Below are 11,705 nucleotides of genomic sequence, written 5' to 3'. Positions count from 1 at the left end.
TCTTTTCCTCAGGCAGCCGAAGGCTACAGTGGCGCACTGGAGGCCGTGTTGGATCTCATTGTCAATGCCTGCTCTTGTTGATATGTCTCTGGCAGAGCCCTGGAAGTATCTGGAGGCAAAAAGTTGAGGGTGGTGGTGAGTTTGACAGCTGCTACCTAATGCATGGTGGCCAGGACCAGCAAGTAGCAGGTCTTCTTGAAGGAGGCTACAGATGTCTACTACTTCTTGACGCGTAAAAGTAACCACTCAGCAAAAGTATTGTGAACAAAGCCTTTCCCACTAGCAGGTAAGAATGCAGCTGAGAGTACTGAGGATTTATTAGCATATTTTCCTGAGACTGATTCAGACCCTCAATTGCCGCTGTGTACTCCCCTTACTTTCACGGGGGAGTTTCAGGAAGCCCGGGAAATCCATAGACATAATGTTAAAGGCAAAAGAGTGTGTCAATGTTGCTCTAATTGAGCGATTAACATATGTTAATTGGCAACGCACCTCTCCTGAGGGGTTTGTGCGCACACAGCCTAATGCACTCAAGTGAAATGTAGGAGTCGGCGGTTGGAGCCATCTTCCGACCACTGTCAATTTCATCAGTTTTAATCCCTCACTGCACCCAAACCTACGCACACCTGCAGATTAAAATTTAGCCCTACGTATCTCAGTGAGGATTCTTCAATCTGATTGGCTGAAGAGCCTTGCTGTTTCTTATTCTGCTCACAGATGCCACACACTCCCCGTAGGGGGCGCCGCGTTGGATCAGATGCCAGATTTGAGCAAGTCTGCTCTCAAAAGCTTGCAAAAACTTTGTGGGCAGCGAGCGCCGTTCCTTCGCTGTGATTACAAAATCTGGGCCATAGTTTACTAAAATTTGTTGTTAGATCCTTTTTATACATACTTTCTACCGTTTAATTTCTTATCGATCTGCTTCAAATTGCTCTGAGGCTGCCACTAGGAAATATGCAAGTTGACATAGGGATCATTTGCCCCTTCTCCCTGGCTCTCCCTGCAGTGGTGCGTTAGGATGAGGCATGAGGAAAATGATAGTCATAAACTTATATCTCACTAATCCATGGCACAGTTCACTGGTGCTCTGACTTGCTGCGGCATGTAGAGAAAGAACTTTATTAAATTAGACAAATACATCTTTAGAAACATAGAAACATAGAAAATAGGTGCAGGAGTAGGCCATTCGGCCCTTCGAGCCTGCACCGCCATTCAATAAGATCATGGCTGATCATTCCCTCAATACCCCTTTCCCGCTTTCTCTCCATACCCTTTGATCCCTTTAGCCGTAAGGGTCATATCCAACTCCCTCTTCAATATATCCAATGAACTGGCATCAACAACTCTGAGGCAGGGAATTCCACAGGTTAACAACTCTCTCAGTAAAGAAGTTTCTCCTCATCTCAGTCCTAAATGGCCTACCCCTTATCCTAAGACTGTGTCCCCTGGTTCTGGACTTACCCAACATCGGGAACATTCTTCCCGCATCTAACCTGTCCCGTCCCGTCAGAAACTTAAATGTTTCTATGAGATCCCCTCTCATCCTTCTAAACTCCAGTGTATAAAGGCCCAGTTGATCCAGTCTCTCCTCATATGTCAGTCCAGCCATCCCGGGAATCAGTCTGGTGAACCTTCGCTGCACTCCCTCAATAGCAAGAACGTCTTACCTCAGATTAGGAGACCAAAACTGAACACAATATTCCAGGTGAGGTCTTACCAAGGCCCTGTATAACTGCAGTAAGACATCCCCTAGCTAAAAAGGCCAACATACCATTTTCCTTCTTCACCGCCTGCTGTACCTGCATGCCAACTTTCAATGACTGATGAACCATGACACCCAGGTCTCATTGCACTGCCCCTTTTCCTAATCTGCCGCCATTCAGATAATATTCTGCCTTCGTGTTTTTGCCCCCAAAGTGGATAACCTCACATTTATGCACATTATACTGCATCTACTATGCATTTGCCCACTCACCTAACCTGTCTAAGTCATCCTGCAGCCTGTTAGCGTCCTCCTGATAGCTCACACCACCTCCCAGTTTAGTGTCATCTGCAAACTTGGAGATATTACACTCAATTCCTTCAACTAAATCATTAATGTATATTATAAAGAGCTGGGGTCCCAGCACTGAGCCCTGCGGCACTCTACTAGTCACTGCCTGCCATTCTGAAAAGGACCCGTTTATCCCGACTCTCTGCTTCCTGTCTGCCAACCAGTTCTCTATCCATGTCAGTGCATTACCTCCAATACCATGTGCTTTGATTTTGCACACCAATCTCTTGTGTGGGACCTTGTCAAAAGCCTTTTGAAAGTCCAAATACAGCACATCCACTGTTTCGTCCTTGTCCACTCTGCTAGTTACATCCTCAAAAAATTCCAGAATATTCGTCAAGCATGATTTCCCTTTCATAAATCCATGCTGACTTGGACCGATCCTATCACTGCACTGCTATTTCATCCTTAATGATTGATTCCAACATTTTCCCCACTACTGATGGCAGGCTAACCGTCTATAATTACCCGTTTTCTCTCCCTCCTTTTTTAAAAAGTGGTGTTACATTAGCTACCCTCCAGTCAATGGAAACTGATCCAGAGTCGATAGACTGTTGGAAAATGATCACCAATGCATCCACTATTTCTAGGGCCACTTCCTTAAGTACTCGAGGATGCAGACTATCAGGCCCAGGGTATTTATCGGCCTTCAATCCCATCAATTTCCCTAACACAATTTCCCGTCTAATAAGGATATCCTTCAATTCCTCCTTCTCACTAGACCCTCGGTCCCCTAGTACTTCTGGAAGGTTATTTGTGTCTTCCTTCGTGAAGACAGAACCAAAGTATTTGTTCAATTGGTCTGCCATTTCTTTGTTCCCCATTATAAATTCACCTGAATCCGACTGCAAGGGACCTACGTTTGTCTTCACTAATCTTTTTCTCTTCACATATCTATAGAAGCTTTTGCAGTCAATTTTTATGTTCCCAGCAAGCTTCCTCTTGTACTCTATTTTACCCTTCTTAATTAAACCCTTAGTCCTCCTCTGCTGAATTCTAAATTTCTCCCAGTTCTCAGGTTTGCTGCTGTTTCTGGCCAATTTATATGCCTCTTCCTTGAATTTAACAGTATCCTTAATTTCCCTTGTTAGCCACACTTGAGCCATCTTCCCCATTTTATTTTTACTCCAGATACAGATGTACAATTGTTGAAGTTCATCCATGTAATCTTTAAATGTTTGCTATTGCCTATCCACCATCAACCCTTTAAGTATCATTTGCCAGTCTATTCTAGCCAATTCATGCCTCATACCATCGAAGTTACCTTTCCTTAAGTTCAGGACCCTAGTTTCTGAATTAACTGTGTCACTCTCCATCTTAATAAAGAATTCTGCCATATTATGGTCAATCTTCCTCAAGGGGCCTCGCACAACAAGATTGCCAATTCGTCCCTTCTCATTAAACATCACCCAGTCTAGGATGGCCAGCTCTCTAGTTGCTTCCTCGACCTATTGGTCTAGAAAACCATCCCTAATACACTCCAGGAAATCGTCCTCCACCACATTGCTACCAGTTTGGTTAGCCCAATCAATATGCAGATTAAAGTTGCCCATGATAACTGCTGTACCTTTATTGCCATTTATTGCAGTTCCTCCACCACCCCTGTGTTTATTTTACTAAAGATATTCCTCAGTAAGAATTGACAATATCTATTGAATTCCGTATTTCATTCTCGAAGACTGTCTGCAGCAACATTTTACTTCCTAAAAAAAATGAGAATGCCTACTATTGTCGCTCAGTGGTGGAGACCACAGAAGAAATCATACGGATATTGGTTTTGATCCTTTGACATCCAGTCGAACGACACCAGGACTGACAAACTGCAGTGCATGAACAGCAATTCAATGAAAAGCAATCACTTTCAATTCAGTTCAGCAAACTTTCTGCTTTAATAGCTGCAAAAAGTAAATGGATTTAAATCAGGACTTTTGTCAGGAGCTTTTATTTTGATTATGAGTTTATTGAGCTTCAAATAAAATGCATTTGTCTAACTTTTCATTGCTACTTGCTACTGGTAAAGACTTATAATGCAGCTACTGATGGTGATCATAGTTAAAGCAAGCGGAATTTATTCTCAATACAAATGTCAATCATTGGGTTCTTTAATTAGAGTTCTGCCAAAATGAAAGGTTAGCTGTTTGTGTTCCAGCCTTGAAGGTCAATGAACTCCCAGTTTCTGTTCTGTCGGGCTTGAAAAGGAAGTAGTTCTGTTCAGGGGAAAGGGAACCGAATCAATAGCTCATGATTTTTTCATTGGAATCTTCATTAAGACGCATGCAAGGCTGCTTAGTATTTAACAAAATAAGTTTGAGAGACATGACTCTGTAATAACCAGGAGTTTTCCCAATTTGAAGGATATTTGTATTAATAGCTTTTAAATATCTGTATCAGGAATTTGGATTGGTTTTGTAGAGCGGGCAAAGAAGAACCGACACTGATTTTCCACGGCTGGTAAAAGCAGTAGACATTGGACAGTTAGTCATGGGGATCCTATGAAATAACTGATCATAAAGGTAACCACAAAGGAAGCATGTTATCATACTTTCAGGTCAGAGATTATAATATCAGATCAGATAAATAAGCAATAACATAAAAAATGCCACATTACCTGTTATATCAACCATTTTACCCCTATCGAGTTAACAAATCCAAATCTTGCTTTATTCTCTCTCTATATATATAAATAGCATATCTATAAATGCAACTATAATTATTATAGTCTATTTTGTTTTATTGCAAAATTCTGAAGATTTGTTTTGTTCATGCGAATGTATGTGAATGCCAGAAATGTTGTTCCTCTATAGCAATACTAACTTCAAACAGTCCCAAGGCAGGTATAGATTGGACCAAGCACCCTTTACTGCCCAAGTGTATCATTTCCTCTAATTATGTTAATATTCAGTTGCAATGAGGCTGCCTAATTATAAACCAGTTGGTCCCAAATTGAAGGCACTTCAGTGCTCTCAGGGAACAAGATTCCAGATTGCCTCAAGGGATTGTTTGTAAATTAATATGATGATGTCGACCCAGGGTTCTTTAGGCAATACATCAGGCATGAGTTTGCAGGTTTATTTATCGAAGCACTTTATTAACAACATTAAATATAATAAGATAAGGTGCTAAAGGGCTATGATTTAATTAGAAGTAAAAGATAAAGAGCACTTAATGGAGAGCATGTCTAAAAGGGAGGAAATCGGGCAAGGAATAGGTATATAATTAACATCAACACTCTGACTGATCCTTAGAATGTATTGCATTATAAACAATTCAGCTGTTAAGCTATAATTTATACATTGAAGAGTACATGAAATAACACCAGTCAAATACTATTCTCACTGAATTGTTCTTGGACTGCATTGTCTTCAATAATTTAATGGAATTGTTAACTGCTGCATCACTATTGCCAGGAGATAGTGCACCTAAATTTCATTTCTTTCTCATTCCCCTCTACAATTTAAACTAAACTGTAGTTTTTGTTCCTACCCATGTTTTGTTTTAAAACGGTAAAGCTCTGAAAGTTCAGAACTTCACACAAGTAAGAGGCAATGAGAATTCAGGTCAGATAATTAAGTGTAGACGTCACTGCACCCAACTTGTGGCACGCTTGATTTTCCAGCAGAATCTCACAATTTAAATACCAGCTGGATTCACCTTGATGGTTGATTCCACAGGTACTAGTCACCTTCAGGCACCTCGTCCAGTTCGTTTGCAAGGCCGAACCGTGAGTGTTGGCAGGCTAGTCAACTGTGGGGTATCGCAGCCAAACCTAATCCCGACATCTACAAATTAACACTTCCAGCTGAATAACAGTCAGGAGCAGAAATCCAGGCCGATTTATTCCTTTCCTAGCCCAGAAGTGTAGAGGCTAACTGTATCACCCCAGACACTGCACTGACTCAGATCAAACATGTGATCTTTCCGGAATGCATGGCTCAATTGCACATAAGGTAGTGCTCTATCCAACAGAGTTGTCAGGAGGCCATGTAGTTGTGAGGTTCTAATATGGTTCCAAAATTAAGCTGGATAATACAGGATCTTGTCGCCCTACTCAAGACCCACTGCACAAAGTATAATGAATAGAGACTTCAGTGTGGTCAGCAACTGCACTGATATAATGGTCTGTCCGTGGACCATACATACATTACAGTAGAAGATGTAAAAAAATAAATAAGACAATAAAGACAACAACAGTTCCATGTTTTATTAATGCTACATTTAAGGATACATACTTGACTGTATCATGAGTGTAAAAAAATAACACAATATCAAAAATTTCCACAAAATTTACATAGCATGTTATTTTTCAAAAGTTTTTCAAATTTGAACTGCAGCTAAACACTGCAGGCACAACAACTTGTATAATTGTTACAGTTTCAGAATTAATAGGTGTGCAAAGATTACTGAATTCTTAAGGCCTTTACAATGGAGTAAAACGAGGCAAGAAAGAAATGATCAGAAATATGTAGCCATTTGCATGACCTCTGTACATTGTGTTCATAACCAGAATCAAAGTTAGAAAGGGACTTTATTCAGCAATTGAAGCTGGAGTGTTGTTTAAATAGTCTGATTGCAAAGCTGTCAAAATATTTTACGAGGAAAAATTTCCCCTGAATGTAATTCAGTTATTATAAATTGTCCCGAGCATTTATCTTAGCAGGAGAACCCGTGTTATTTCATTTTTATGAGGCTGCTCACACTACCAGTTCTATTGAAGCACGCAGGTTGGGCGTGGGCATCTGGTTGTGTACTTTGACACAGTCACCACCAATGTTTCTATGGAATTAACTAGGAGGCTATAATAATGCCGACACACCCGGGCTACTTCACTCACCCCCTCAGCAACTTTCCTGAGAAGTAGTGATTCACCCAATTAAAATGATGTTCTAGTGATGGGAAGCCCCAGGACACAAACCTATCAGCTTATGATTTGGAGTAATGCTCCAATCTTGCCTGTCAATATGTCTGGTGAATCCCACTGTGAGAAAAAGAGGCAACTTTGTTTGGTGCACAATTCGGTTTGCATTAAGTGAAACATAGTGCTAGGGCCAGCCTTCCTCCCTTCCCAATGCTGGTGCTTTGTACAAGTTAAACAAACAACCTGTACAGTTCCCAACAACTTCAGAAAAGCATTGCACCTTTGTTACTTTTGTACTTCATACTCCAGTTCTCTCTCTGAGTGAGATTGCCAAATGCAGTGCCAAATAGAACAGGATGATAGATAGCTTTATGTTGTGTTATTCATCCATTGGGAACTAAACTAAAGTACATTTCACAAACATTGGAACCCACGAAGTTATAACAGAAAGAGTTTTATTTCATTATTCTGAGCTGACTTCAAAGCTGTGACCTAGAGTTAAAAAGATAGAAAGTGAATTCTCACAGCTGCTCTCCTGTTCATCCATTGTACCTTCGGTGGATGATCTGCAGAGATCGAAGAAAAATGGTGCAAATTCTGTTGATGCAGTTTTTCTGGCATTTCTGCAGCTCTTCCACCAAACCCATGGTGGACGAATGGAATAGCTCTTGTGGAAATTCACCTCCCATGGTGTTTTGGGCAGTGCAGTGGGTTAGCACTCTGGCTTGATATTAGCCGGTGGCTCAATGATAGCATCCTGCTCTGAGTCAGAAGGTTGGGGATTCAAGTCCCACTCCAGAGACTTGAGCACAAAATCTAGGCTGACACTTCAGTGCAGTGCTGAGGGAGCCGTCTTTCGGATGAAATGTTAAACCGAGACCCCATCTGCCCTTTTAGGCAGATGTAAAAAATGCAATGGCACGATTCAAAGAAAAACTGGGGTGTTTTCCCTGGTTTCCTGGCCAATGTTTATCCCTCAATCAACATCACTAAAACAGACATTGCTGTTTGTGGGACCTTGCTGTGCACAAATTGGCTGCCGTACTTCCTACATTACTACAGTAACTACCCTTCAAAAGTACTTCATTGACTGTGAGTCGCTTTGGAACGCCCTGAGGTTGTGAAAGGCACTATGTAAAAGCAAGTGTTTCTTTCTTTCTTTTCATCAGTGGCAGTACGGTTTGAGTCCAGCCCAGATTGATGAGATAAAAGTTTCCTTTCTCTACTGATGGTACGAGTCCCATGTAAAATGTGTTTGGCCACTCACAACCCCGGTCCCCAGTGAGTGCAAAGCAAAAAAAACACCCTTAATTCAATTAAAATTGACAACTTCACTCAGAAAGATCATAACAATCAGGTACCAAGCTGTGGTTGGGTTAAGGCACATTTTCATGGCAGAATAGAGGAAGTTTAATTTGCATCTGACCTAGTGTTGCTTGATGTTGACATTGGGTGACGAAAATAGAAAGCCCATTCCTTCCATAGCATTGATATTCCTTAATTTAATAAGCACAAACATTTACAGAAAAAGTAAATTAAGAACAAAAAGCCAATCACTCCAGCCCAATTCCTAAAAGAGCTGACACTTGTCCTGCGAATGTGCTCCTTACTGAATCATGCATGGAGATAGCAGTAGCTGAGGGATAGTGGAACGTTGGCTGTATAATATGTAAGAAAGTAAAGAGGGATAAAAGATTTTATTACAGCAAATCCCTCAAAACGTTATGACAAACTTTAGTTGTAATATCACAAACTTTATTTAAGTTTTAATTGAGGAATGACTATAGGAACACTTAATTTTCAACATTTTTGCAATACAGTTCATTAAGGTCTGCAAAATAGATACATCCACTTAAAATAATTTGACCTCAAGTTTCTTAGCACCATTGCACCCTATTTACTGATATACAGAGTAAATGCATTTTGTTTTATCAATAACATGTTAAAGCGCAAGCACCACCACAATCTGAAACACAGTCAGCCATCTTGCACAGCTATTCAAAATATGTTTAACATGTTCACTACTTGAAGTGAGTACCAATGTTTTTAAAATGATCCAAAGGTCACCAATTTATTATATCAGAAGGGATTGTCATTATCAAATCCTTTCAAAGAACATTTGGCATAAAACAAAGATTCGTCCCAGTTGGCAGGTTAGCTGTAGGGGGGACTTTCACCCGCCCAGGTGACTCCACCATCTTTCTACTGACCTTTGCTCCGGGGTGGTGTAGGAACAATACTACCTCCTCATTGTGTTACCGTCACTGGGAGGGAGGGAAATACAATGTTGCTACAGCATTTAAAATGCTAAATCTAATCAAGGTGGGGAGCTGCCTGTAGAGAGCACCAACAACAATCACTGAGAAAGCAGCAATCTCAAGGGGTGGGGCGAGTCTGTACTAGAAAAGGAGTCCCAACTTTGCACATGCATCCATGTATATTTTACTGGCTGAAGTAATGGTTAGAAGGGATAAACTGTTGGATATTGAGGGTGGCTCAATCCCTATAGAGGGAGGTTGCAGAAGCAATTACTGCAACCTCCACCACCCCAAGAACAGCTACGCATTTCAGGAAGAGGTTCAAAAATATTACAAGAGAGACCAGGTAGGTCAAGGCACTGTTCCCAAGGCACCTCCTGTGAATGATTGAGGCTTCACTCATCCCCTTACCTCATGCTCTTTCTATGGAATCAACTGTGTTTCAGGGAAACTGTCCAATGCAACGAAGAACCTCTGGAAACAGCGAAGCACTGTGTTAACTCATAAGCATTCTGTGAACTCATATTGCCTACCACAAGGGGCTCGGAGCATTTTGAAGGATTTAAAGGGACAATGCACTTACTTGCCTTTGTATCATGGGATGCATGTGCTCATATTGAGGAAAATATGTATCCATGCCACTCATGTTCCTTTAACATTATGTTCTTTCCTTGCAAAGGAAAATGTTATACAACTACTGACAGAAAGCTGTAATCGGGGGAGGAACATCAGTACTGAAAACCCAGAATCCACAAGAAGAGGAATCACTGCAGATATTAGGCAGACTGACAGGAGAAGTTTTTATTCAGATGTGGTGACGGAACCTTCAGAGCAAGAAAACAGCTAAAATTTTGCTTTTAATTAAAATTTGTGAAATGTGTTAATGAGTAGGGTTATTGGTTGCCTCTGTTAAGGCTCCTCTAAGTTTATTATTCAACTGCTGGAATAAATTTTTGATTGAAAGTTTAGGATTAAAGAGCCAGTTGAAAACTGTAGATTTTACTCTTTGGCTGGAACAACTATCTTTATCTTGTGATCCAGGAGTGCGCCAATGGGTAGTGCTGGGACAGCTTGTACAAGACTTGCCAATACAGAACGTTGTTCCAAGCACCATTTTGGCCTCACTTGGATTTCAAGTTGATTTTTATAGATGTTGTCATGTTTGCAACTGTGAGTATGCTTACAGGTTTATAGACCTGTTGAGTCTACAGCCATCCTCATCTGAAAATGCCTGATCTTATCTGATCTCAGTAACTAAGCAGAGTCAGGCCTGGTTACTACTGGGATGGGAGACCACCTCAGAATACCTGGTGCAGTAGACTTCAGCTCGTGGCCTTCTGTGAGAGGAGGGGCTGGAGTGCATCATCACCCTCTGGAACACAATTGAATTTTAATTTGTTTAAAATTCCCAGTTAATTTGGAAATTTGTGAGTTCTGGTGTCCTTACTAAAAGGGGATACTTGATTTTAAAGTTGTAACCAAAATAGTGTAGAGCTGTTGCATTGTGAGTGGCTTAGCCAGTCACGTGATGTTCACAACACTCAATAAAACCTCAGTCAGTTGAATCTAGGTCATCTACAATGAGGTATTCAGTTGTGAGCCTCGTGGATGAACTGGTAATGTGTAGTGTGATTGTTAAACCTTTGCTACTAAGAACAAGTTGGTTTATTAACAATGTGTTGCGATGAATTCTTAAGCAAAGAACCCATGAAGCAAATACATTACAGATTTCAAATAGGAAAGAACTCCCATTCCATAAATCAGGTCCCAGAGGTGAAAAGTCACATGTAACCCACTGTACCATGTAACCCACTGTAACCCAGTGTACTATAGGGAAGCAGCATTAAAACGTAAATGTCTCAGAAAAGGCACAATTTAAATATGAACCTTTTATTCAGATCCCATTAATGGAAAACAAAGATTGAGCCAGTGGCAGGGCACTGACTGAATAATGACCATGAAGATAATTAGCAGACATCAAGCACAGTTGTTCAAAATACAACTTCTGTGGTCTGCTTATCAAAGCATCCAGTGAATATGCATGTTATTTAAAATGGATCCAATTTTCCAACATACATACTAATTACTGATAGAGCTTTGTCAACTGGAAAGAAAGTAGTCATAGCAACCCAAACTTCTCCAGTAGCCCTGCAATGTGGCCTGAAGGTATTTAGTAAAGCAGGAAGTGGACCAGAATGTCAGAATTAGTATCTTAGGGCTCAAGTTTCGGCCTGAGTTGCTCCTATTATTTTGGAGCAACTAGTTTAGAATGGAGCACCTTAGAAATTACAATTCTCGACATTTAGTTTGCTCCAGTTCTAGTGAGTTAGAATAGTTTCATTTTAGAACAGATTTTCTTTTCAAAAGGGGGTGTGTCCAGCCACTTACGCCTGTTTTTCAAGTTTAGGCAGCGAAAACTTACTCGAAACTAACTTAGAATGGAGTAAGTGTAGATTTTTGTACGCTCAGAAAAACCTTGCCTACACTTAGAAATCAGGTGTAGGGAATGATAGGGGGGGGGGGGGGAGTGAAGTTTACA

General features: G+C 40.7%; 1 pseudogene; it reads left to right on the top strand.

The window, feature by feature from the left end:
- Window positions 1-10,369: 10,369 nt before the first annotated feature.
- Window positions 10,370-10,488, top strand: LOC139274268 (5S ribosomal RNA; annotated as a pseudogene).
- The last annotated feature ends 1,217 nt before the right edge of the window (window positions 10,489-11,705 follow it).

The sequence above is a fragment of the Pristiophorus japonicus genome, chromosome 9, assembly GCF_044704955.1.
Source record: "Pristiophorus japonicus isolate sPriJap1 chromosome 9, sPriJap1.hap1, whole genome shotgun sequence".
Classification (NCBI taxonomy): domain Eukaryota; kingdom Metazoa; phylum Chordata; class Chondrichthyes; family Pristiophoridae; genus Pristiophorus; species Pristiophorus japonicus.
The sequence above is the reverse complement of the archived record's forward strand: the minus strand, read 5'-3'. Positions and strand labels throughout refer to the sequence as shown.